This window comes from Argopecten irradians, chromosome 13, assembly GCF_041381155.1.
Source record: "Argopecten irradians isolate NY chromosome 13, Ai_NY, whole genome shotgun sequence".
NCBI classification, from domain to species: domain Eukaryota; kingdom Metazoa; phylum Mollusca; class Bivalvia; order Pectinida; family Pectinidae; genus Argopecten; species Argopecten irradians.
In genome coordinates this window covers 28,229,151-28,235,530 of record NC_091146.1, presented here as the reverse complement: position 1 = coordinate 28,235,530, position 6,380 = coordinate 28,229,151, and the positions used below count along the sequence as shown (strand labels likewise).

The following is a 6,380-nucleotide window of genomic DNA, read 5'->3' as shown; positions in this document are numbered from 1 at the left end:
CCCAATATATTGTGTAATTATAGTCATTTTTTGCTATAAAACCGGTCATTTTTTCATATTTTTACACAGAATGTAAAGAAGACTAACTGAATTGTGATGAAATATTTCGCTTTGTAATTGCGATCTACGGACGGCGAAATAAGGTAAAGTATTTTTTTCAGTCATATGACAAATAAATGGAACTTTTACGAAAGAAAAAAATATCAAGACGGATTTGAATATCATTTTTTCATCTTTATTTATCTAATTACTATTGTTTTTCCCATTGAATTAACACATGGATAGCCTGTAGTTAGAATTTCCATATTCAAATTAGAGGTATAAGTTTTCATTAAAAAACACTTTCACCAAATAAGTAATAAATACTTTTCTTTATGAACAAAGCAGATATTACATAAATTATATTATTTTACCTTCATGTGTACTGTAGCACTGATTATCCATATGCACTAATACAATGGGGAAAAACACTACGAAACACTTCACATCTTCCAATGAATAGACATCCATTAGTAATTAATTTTAGTTTAATGGAGATCTCTTCTGTGATCTCCAATTTCCTGTTCATGAAAGTGGATCTTGTCCATTAAAAGTTGCTTGTAATTCGTCCAGACAATGCTGAAAAGGACAAAAAAGCATTGATAAAAAGTTATTACGACAAAAAGATGAAAATCAGGAATTGAATGAAAAATAACATTCATAACTTACTTTTCCGTCAAATGGACTGTGATATCACACACTGCTGGCCTTCTTCCACCATACCAGTTGGAAAGAACAGGTCACTGAAATAAATAAAAAAAAGCATGTGAAACAAGAGGCCCAAATATTACTAAAAGGATAATATCAATGTGATAATAAAAATATGATTTTAAAAAATATGAATAAGTTTATAAATACATACACTGCAGCTTCATTTTGGCGCTCCTCGTCGTCGTATTTGTCATCCTCGCCATCAGATATACTGCAATAAATAGTATATTGAAGAAATACAAATGATATTTTACAATTTATGATCATAATCAGAAGGTACCATGTAATAACTGAACTCATTACATAACGAAAATGACATTGAAATGCCACATAGGGACAAATATACTTACTCGGAGTAATCCGTATCGTTTATATATGAAGGGGCACTCGTTCTCTCATCAGATACCATTCTAAGTAAATACAAATGGATGAGTTTACGTCTACGGAAACAACAGCTGGGCATAGCACAAATCTTATAAAAAATCTTGTTCTCCATAGTATTTACAAATTTCTTTATAGTATGTAAATATTGCGTGACCTGTGACATGCTTATCATATGTATACATATACTCTGTTATTTCTCCATATACAACTGACAGGGAGGCCTTTTTATTGATTTAAATGTATTTAGTGTATACATGTAGACTTACTGTATATGATCCTCCTCCGTAACACCGTAATAGGCCCTTTTTATTATTATTTCTAGCGTTGGGTAGGGGTGGGGGACGCTACTTAAAAAAAGCCCATACAATTATTACTAGCGTGGGTAGGGAACCCCACTTAAAATTTTCCTACTACAATGTTAAAACCAGAATAATAAGATAGTTGAACCGTTAGGTTAATATTGATAAGTGAGGTAATGGATGAAAAGTCTGTAACACGAAACCTCAAAAGATTCGCTTTCTCAAGATTCATCTTTTCCTCTAACGTTACATCTTTTCCTCTAACGTTACAATAAAATTGACAACGGTGAGACTATAGGTTAAAATAGAATTGCAAATTGATAGCGAAATCCTTCACAGCATCAAAAATTGGTAGTTTTTACTCCTGCTTAGCGTTAGGTACATGGAGTAGGACGACTGGTTCGCCCGTTGTCGGTATATTGTGACCCGGTGGGGAGTGTTACTATACAAGAAGACACCACAGCCTCCCAAAACACACACCTCGCACTTTACACACGATAATGAGTGTTTTATTATGTTTAACCTGCAATAAGGGTGTGAAAGTTACAAAACAGCAAGTTTTCATCGTGAACTGTTATTATGTTTTGATGTGCTCGGGCTTATGATTGTACCCTATGATTGCTGTTTCACAGCATCAAAAAGTGGTAGTTTTTAATCCTGCTCAATCTGATTAAAATACAGATCCTTATTATCACTACGTTAGATTGAACGGAGTGGTTATTGGGATCTGTATTTCAATCAGATTGTAGTCCTGCTTAGCGTTCAACATACAGTGGGTAGTGTAACTTGGTGTCTTCGGCGGTATGCTTCAGTGATATAGCACTATAAAAGAACAACAGTTCCACTATACAAGATGACACAACACGAACACACCGCAGTCTCCCAAAACATACATCTCTCACTTCACACACGCTACACACTGTATTCATGGGAGGCCGCCCTTAAAGTGCACACGGAATGGAAAATGATATTCAGATATGTTATTCTGTTTGATCTGCCTGACAAGAATGTTGAAAACCGCATCAAATCGGCCGCCGCTTCAGTAACCGAGATACCGCCCTCCGAAGTGCTCGATTTTTACCTGTATATCAACTGCTAATCAGGGAATCGGCCCGCTCACGCTGATTTGGGGAATAACCGGATGTGTGACGTCACGAGGACAAACGGCAGTGAGGTGTTTTTCGTAGTGGGGTTATAGCACAAAGGTGGACATATTGTATTCCTAAAATGGGCCCGGGTTACGAGAATTTTACAGATATATATACAGTATACAGTTATGGTGAAGATTTAATTATATATAAAATAGGAAATATTGCAAGTGAAATCATGCTAAATACATAAGTAGATTAGCGGAAATTATAAGTTATTTATGTTTCTGGTATAAGCCAGGTGTACCTTGTGTAAAAACTTTTAAGTAGAGATCTTATCTCTTCTTTAACAGCTTACTAAATTATCAAACCTGGGAAATATTCAATTTTTCATAATGTCATATAAAAAGAGACGAATTCGAAAAATGATGGTCATATAATTATCCATTTGAATATGTTTCTGTAGATTTCAAGAATCAGCATAACGAAAAGAAAAGGTGTTAAATGTATTTCATAGTTCAATACACGTAAATATCATAGACATAAATTAGGAGGGGGAGTAAATTAAAAAAATAAACCACTTGAGAAATTGAATTTAAAATACATAATTCATTTATAGCTGTAACGAGTCTATCTTCCTTTTATAGCTACATGTACAAGTACATGTATGAGAACATGTGTTATTTTAACAATATTCAACAGTACATTTATTGGTTATATAGATTATCATTATTAGTATTATATAATGATCGATAAGAATTGGACATCCAAAATCTAGCAACTATCAGAAATATCAAAATTCTGACATTGTGCATCATATTTGCATTGTTCTTTCTCGACATGCCATTTGTAAATAATTTTGTAGTTTCTGTTATAAGAATACATATACATATAAACTAGAAATATATATACGAGACAAATGTATACATTGGTCATTCTGAAATATACAATTATGTATACATCTAGTGATTTATACACTTTTTATATGTTATGTTCGAACGGTATATTTTACTGTAAACCAAGGATTAATAAGTGTAAACAAATATGACATTATACAGCAATTAAATGATTGTCCATCGATAACTTACCCGTGATCTTACTTTTGACACCTGACGTGAGCTAATCAACGAAGCGTGACTGGTCACTAAACACCTTTCTTACGTAATCTGGTTATAAGACCCCTCATTAGTCTCGGTTGACCACGCGCTTTAGTTACTGCAGTATACAGGTAAAGAGATAAACGCAACACGACATTGGCTATTCGGAAGTACAGTTCTGATTTTGTTCTGTACTTGATATCTGCAACTTGGATTAGACATAGACATCTTCAGTCTTTTTTTCGTCTGACTCGTGCATGATTTATTTTTTCAATTAAAGACACTAATAAATGAACTTGAGCGAAATATCAACAAGTCGTCGGATGTATTGTATTATATGAAAGCTGAATGTATTTCGTCAAAAAAATGGATCGATTTCAGATATAACGCATTTTAGTAGATGCATTTACATATATGCAAAAAATTCTGTTTAGAATCATAACTTAATTCGTATGGGTAGGTTTAAAATGAAAAAGTCAGAAATTTGTAAAGCGGGTTTTGACCAGTACAACGACCCGAGTCGGGTTTTGGATAGCATAGTCAAGAATCTCTTACATAATATTCATGTATATGTGGTTCCAAATACCGTAGATTTACAACGTACGTGGATTATTATACACATTATGTTGTACACTGTATAATATTGTGCAGAAATGTTCATTTATCTACGACAGGTACATCAATATATGCATGGTATAAATCCCTATTTTCAAGCGTATTCCAAACTCATATCTGTGATTGAGAATAATATTAAATAGGTATCGGACATGTACAACAGGTACTTGTGTCTGTAAAAATATTAGATGGCAGACACAGAAAATCGCCACTCTATCTTATGCGAGTAGAGTAGGTCCCGTTGTCCTCGTGACGTCACAGGTCAGGGGTCCCGAATCGGGGTCAATGGCTTGGGGCTTCAGGTGTGTTCTAGAGAAAAGTCGCATTATCTCTAATACCGTATTCGCTATGAAAACTCGTACTTTTCTCCATTCTAAATTTTATACAATGACACATTTATTTAGCCTTATATACCAAACCATTCCGTGTACACTTTAAATGGCCATGGCTGTTAATAGGACGTTTAAAATAATCACATTTTACGCATGTGTTTTAAATTAAGCTTATCCAAATGTCTATGTGGAATGTTCGGCCACATAGACTAATGACAATGGTTGAAGTATTGAATTACTCCCCCATACATCTGATACGTTTAAAGTAAAAGTGATACGAACATCGACATGATATCTTTACAATGCGAGTTATTACGAACATACACACGATAGCTTTACAATGAGTGATTACGAAAATAGACATGAAAACTTTCAAATAAGAGTGATTACGAACATCGACATGATATCTTTACAATAAGATTGATTACGGAAATGAACGTATTTTGATTACAGTGCATGTTTTATTATTACAGGAGATGTCTACAGTCTACCTGTATCTTAAGCGTGTGTATTCTTAATGACTAGGCGTGTCATCCCATATGAACAGGTAAGTTCATCCAGCGGTCGTCGGTTCTTCTCTAATGACCAATGAGCCTTTGTTGTGAATGGAATGCCCGAGGTCAATCAGCAGGTTTAACAAGCTTTGAATGAATGTACAAATACCTGTGCCGCTTCAGTACACACGACGCTAAGTACTTATATCCTATCTCATATCGGTGTAGTACGAGATAAATATAATTCCCACAAATACCCTAGTGTAGTTCTGAACATTTCTCTTTCCCACAAATACCCTAGTGTAGTTCTGAATATTTATCTAACATTTCCAATGAAAGAAACATTTACCTAACATTTCCAATGAAATGAACATTGGTTCTCATGAATTCATTTCGCTACCCTTTATAAAATGCAGCAATTAATTTGGTTTTTTTGATAATGTGAATAGTAGGCAACTAAGCAGTGTTATAATTTATTGTATTTAGTTTGGGTAATTAGATATTATTGAAAATATTTTGTAGTTAATTCACGATATCCCCATAATCATTGAATATATCAATACACTATTATGAAAGCGAATTTGCGGTCACAGTGTAACTATACACAAGTGTTTATATTACCCTAAGTCAATTCAGTATGTATATAAGGCATTGTTCACTGTTTATAAAAGCATAATTATTTACATAAAAAAACACAGTGTTTATTAAGTCCATGTCGTTGTCAATATGCCTAAAACAAGATACTAAACTAAAAATACATTTTCGATGATTTATAATTGAAATACCTCAAATTTATAATAGTCACAATGTAGTGACAGCCGATCGGTGCTTCGCGGTAATTAAGCGCTACTCTCTAAATCGTATCGAGTGGATCTAATGGAAAACATATCATTATTCCTGTATTGTGTTATACCTGGTTAGACGGCCATACCATCAGGGCGATGGTCACTGACCTTTAAACTACCCGTATATAAATAATGTCACCTACACAGGTATGCATGGGTGGAGTCGTAAACGACACGTCGTCACAGGTAATGTATAATAAATACCACTTCGTCTTCATATATTTCTACTACTGCTGTGAATTACGACTGATATTCTGAGGTGAAATTATTAGAATCGAGTTTGGTAGTTTAGCTGATAAGATTTATCAACAAAGCATATCTTAGGTTTGTTTGATATTTACAAGTAACGGAATGCGAATGTGTTAAGCAAACTTTATTAGTGGGTTGACTAGATGTTGTATGAGCTATCGACAACGCCCTACCTGGATGACACTTTTATAATTTCAGCGTTCAGGTATAACGCCGGTTTCATTTAG

At 34.0% G+C, this 6,380-nt stretch overlaps 1 long non-coding RNA gene across 2 annotated transcripts; it reads right to left on the bottom strand.

Moving 5' to 3' along the window:
* Positions 1-250: 250 nt before the first annotated feature.
* On the bottom strand, positions 251-6,055 carry LOC138306487 (uncharacterized). Of its 2 annotated transcripts, none has more exons than XR_011205877.1 (5): positions 5,973-6,055; positions 1,101-1,160; positions 902-961; positions 709-782; positions 251-618 (listed from the first exon to the last, which is right to left on the bottom strand). It is a non-coding gene; the product is annotated as an uncharacterized lncRNA (long non-coding RNA). The 2 variants fall into 2 exon arrangements; XR_011205878.1 differs by having other exon boundaries at positions 5,845-6,046.
* Between the last annotated feature and the right edge of the window lie 325 nt (positions 6,056-6,380).